Raw genomic sequence first — 5,021 nt, forward strand, 5'->3', positions numbered from 1 at the left:
GTAGGCATACAGGCTAGGATTTACAATACATTACAAAATGGAGGACTATGGAGTCCTTGTGTGGTGCTGTAGGAGAAAGCACTGGATCACAAGTCTGTTTGAACTGCAAGATGGGCGATTCAAACCCTCCAGCCACTCCTAGGAAACCCTATATAGGGTCACTCTGAGTCACTGCTGACTCTATGGCACCTAAGAACAACTGCATGGCTGCAGGTGCTGTGGGTTAATGCGCCAGACTGCAAAGCCTTTTGAACTGCAAGGTTGGCAGTTCAAGCTCACCAGCTTTTCCTCGGAAACCCTACACTATGTGTCGGTAGCCACTCGACGGCACTTAACAACAGCAGCAACTGCACTGTACCCTGTGTAAAATTTGATGTGAGAAGTTCTGTCACCAACTATACCTCACACAGCATTCTTACTTCCCTGCTGGGTTCAATAATCCCTTGCAATGGCCACACAAACCTCACTGACAATACTCATAATTATGGGATTTATTAGGGAAGTTAACAGGGTACAGTTCAGGATCAGAAAGCAACAGTTCTCCAGTCAGAAATGCCTCTTCTCTGCTATTCTGTAGGCACAATCTGCTATTGTCATAGGCCTGTAGCCTTGAAACCCATTGGCCTCTACCCTGCTCAGGATAATGTTGCAAGATTCCTTTAGTGCTGTTTGTAAATGCCCAAAGGGCATATTCTATAAACCAGCCTCTTGCCTGCAGGCACTCAGATTTACTCTGTCCATGGACTAGGAAGTCCACTGCTCTCTCTCCATGTCTCTGCTGCTGCCATTTTCCAGGTAAGAATCTCATACTCCTTTCATGGCCCTTCTTCCTTGATGCTCCTGAGATCATCTGGCCCTGAGATGGCTCTTAATAAACCCAGAAGGATTGCAAAATTAACCAATCCCTACATTAGAGACCCAAACACCCTGTTTGCATAATTTCATCCAATCAATCATTTGGTGAGAGTTACTAGTATCATGGTTGAAGAATCATAATTCACTATTCCACAGAAGCTGGTATTTTTCCTTATTTCTGCTACTTCCTCATCTTTATTTTCTTTAAAAAATATTTGTTCTTGTTGCTGTTAGGTACCATCGAGTCAGTTCAGATTCATAAAGACCCTGTGCACAACAGAATGAAACACTGCCTGGTCCTGCCCCAAACTCACAATTGTTCTGTTTGAGACCATTGTTTCTGCCAGTGTGTTAATCTGTCTCCTTGGGAGTCTTTCTCACTTTCACAGATCACTCACTTTATCAAGCATAATATCCTTCTCCAGAAATTGGTTCCTCCTGACAACGTGTCTAAATTATGAGAGACAAAAATCTCACCATCCTGGCTTCTAAGATGTACTTCTTCCAACACCAATTTGTTTCTGGTTGTTCTTCTTTCAAGAGAGATCCGTTTGTTTTTCTGGCAGTCCATGATACTTTCGATATTCTTTGCCAAGATCATAGTCCAAATGTATCAATTTTAATCACTGTTTACTGTCTTGAGTTGATGTCTAACTTCAGGTGGAATATACTCAAGGTCATATTTTGGCTCTTATGGACTTATTTTACTTTGCTTCAGCATCAGCCTGAACTTGTCAATGAGCAATTGATGATCTGTTCCACAGTTGGCTTTGTTTTGGCTGATGATATTGAGCTTCTCCATCATCTCTTCCCAAAGATGTCATTTATTTGATTTCTGTGTATTCCATTTGATGAGGCTCACAACTTTTTATGCGGTTGATATATTCGCAATGAATAAGTCATTGGTCTTGCAAAATACTGTCATGTGATCTCCAGCATTGTTTCTATTACCAAGGCCGTATTTGCTTGTTTCCAATTTTCACATTGTAATCACCAGTAATTATCAATACCTCTTGATTGTATGTTTGATCAATTTCAGACTGAAGGAGTTTGTAGAATTCTTAAAGTTTACCGTTACTGGCTTTTGTGGGTGGTGTGTAATTTTGGTCTTATTTGTAGGCTTATGGATATTATTCTATCATAGACAGTATTGTGCATCAAAATAGATCTTGAAATGCTCTTTTAGATGACAAATGCAACACATTTCTCTTCATATGTAACTTACGACATTGTAAACCATATGATTATTCAGTTCAAAATGACCAATACTTGTCCATTTCAGTTTACTAATACTTAGTATATTGACCTTTATTGGTTTCATTTTATTTTTGACAACTTCCAGTTTTCCTAGATTTATAAGTCCTACAGTCCATGTTCTGCTTATCAATGGGTATTTACGGTTGGTTTTCTCATTTTGAGTTGTGCCACATCTTAAAATGAAAGTTCACTAAAGCTAGTCTCCATTTGTATCATCATGGTCAACTCTTCTTTGAGGAGGGAACTCTTTTCCTTTTGTAGTTTGAGGGTCTTCCAGCACTATATCAGACAATGTCTCACTGCTCTTTGTAACGGTGTTAGAGACAAACCATTCAGAAGTAGTCTAGCTCTCTTTTTACCTAGTCTGTCTTAGTCTGGAAACTGCTGAAACCTATTCACCATGGGTGACCCTGCTGGTATTCCAAATAGCACTGGCATAACTTCCTGCATCACAACAACACACAAGCCAATACAGTATGATAAACAGATGAGTGGATTCCGACCCATAGCGACGTTGTATAAGGTTTCCAAGGAGCAGCTGGTGAGCTTGAACCACCAACCTTGCAGTTCAAATGACTGCAATCTGACGCATTAGCCCACAGTGCCACATTTAGCTACTGTTAAATTGCTAAGTTTATGGACTTTTTTTTCCTTTTACTCCTTTGACTTGTACATTTGTTTCTACTTTGACTACTTTGTAGTCTTTTGTTGTATATTATCATTATTTTATATACACATTATCAGTATAAACAGTTTTAAACGTAACTAAAGAATACATATAAACTATTCAAATTTAAAGGATTCTTCAGGCAAAGTGTTATTCTGTAGACAGTTTGGACAGATAAACCATAGAATTACTACCTTGAAATATATAATAAAATTTTGATTCTCAGAATACCATATATCTTAAGAATTCATTAATGAATTATGAAGCACAGTTCAAAAGTTGGGCCTGAACTAATAAGCTCTTAATTAATGCCTGTCAGTGGGAGAGTTGATGAAATAAGCTCATCCTCTTCTTTATTCTAGAAGCATCTTTTCTTCCTGTTTTCTCCAGGATTCAAGGTAATCCATCTATGGGTAGTTAAAAAGGTAAGAAAACAAAACAGGTGTAGCTACAATGCAAACCTTCTTGGCAAATGATGAGTAATACAATGTTGAGCAGTCATTCAATTTTTAAAAAAGACTTAATTTTTCTTTGTAAATTGAAAAAAAAATTTTTTCTCACAAAGTTATTACAAGAATTTAATAAGAAAACAGATAAGGTACTGTTATATATTTCTACAAATATTAAATATTATCTTCTACTATTTGGCAAATGTCATATAAGTAATGACATATTTGTTATATTATTTTAAAGGTGAAACTGTACACAAATAAGAAAACAAAAGTCACAAGTCATTTTACTATTTGGAAATAATCACAAGTAACATTTTGTTATGTATGTTGTTGTTATGAAGTGCCTTCGAGTTAGTTCCGACCCATTGTGACCCTGCATAGAGTTTCTAAAGAGCAGCTGGTGAGCTTGAACCTCCGACCTTGCAGTTCAAACGGCTTTGTAGTCTGGCGCAGTAACCCACAGTGCCACACCAGGACTCCTTGTGGTGTGTACTGTCAGTCTTTTTCCTTTTTGGGATTTATAGCAGTTGCTGTCAGGGCTCCCCTGTCTCCCTCAGATCTGATTGTTTAATGCTCTTCTGAAGACTTCCAACTGCCAATGTGTGCTTCTCTGTGCCTGAGGGTCATTCTGCTCTGGAAACAGTGAGAGAGTCTGGAAATTAACACTTCCCAGAAGTACCCTTTGACCCATGATGACCCAACTTGGAGTAAAAATGTTATTCCATTTCCCTTGCTCCTTTGGTGGGACAATTCTCTGTTCTGGTCAGTTTTGGGAAGGTTTTCTGCTGGTTAAGTACCAGTTGTTCCCCGGGGTAACACGTAACAGGCTGCTTTTCCTTGCCTGTGTCATTTCCTGACTTCCTTGATGTTGTTCCTGGACTTCTCTGATAAACAAATTAAACTCAGATTTTCTTCTGTGGTCTGCTTCTGAGGGAAACCCAAAGTAAAACTTAGAGAACAGAGTCTGACACATGCTGTTTATTCAATATACCTTTTTTTGGATTCTTATTTTACATAGGTGGAAACTTAGACTTGGGTAAATTGCCAGTGTAATTGAGTCAGGATTTGAACCTGGGTTTGACTTCAGAGTCTGAGCTTCAAAGCATTACTCTTAGTTTGTTATTCTTATTCTTAGCAACTTAGCTGTGCCCATTAATGTACTCATTAAGTATAACCTTTTAAGTGGTCCTCTTGTTTCCCAACACTTTTTAAATTGTAGGTCATATTACATTTCTTTTCTGCTAAAAATTTTCAGAAAATTTTCCTTTTCAGTTACAGTAAAAACAAAGTATTTATAATAGCCTATTGTTGTTGTTAAGCACCTTCTAGTAGGTTCTGACTGGTAATGACCCTGTATGGGGTTTCTGATGAGTGGTTGGTGAGTTTGAACACTGACCTTGTAGTTCAAACCAACATTGAAGTTTGGTGTTTATCTTTCAGTGCCACACCGGGATGCTTGTAGATAATGATCTACAAAGTTATATATAATTTGTCACCTCCACACGCCACCTCTTTTTAAAATCTCATTTCTAATTGTTTCCCCCTTCACTCTCCTACAGTATTCTTGAGTTTTCCTATAGGTTGCTTAGAATACTCTTTCCTTGACTTCTCTTCACATGTGACCTGCTCAGTTACATCTTTCCTCTCAAACTTCTTCAAAACAGCGGAAACCTGTCTTTTGTGATTGTCTTCCATATTGCTAATTTCCTCCTTCCTTGCCTTACTTTTCTCCAAAGCACTTAGCACCATTTGATAATATAAAATATATTTTATTTAAAAAATGATTTATT

The sequence above is a fragment of the Chrysochloris asiatica genome, unplaced genomic scaffold, assembly GCF_000296735.1.
Source record: "Chrysochloris asiatica unplaced genomic scaffold, ChrAsi1.0 scaffold00074, whole genome shotgun sequence".
Classification (NCBI taxonomy): Eukaryota; Metazoa; Chordata; class Mammalia; order Afrosoricida; family Chrysochloridae; genus Chrysochloris; species Chrysochloris asiatica.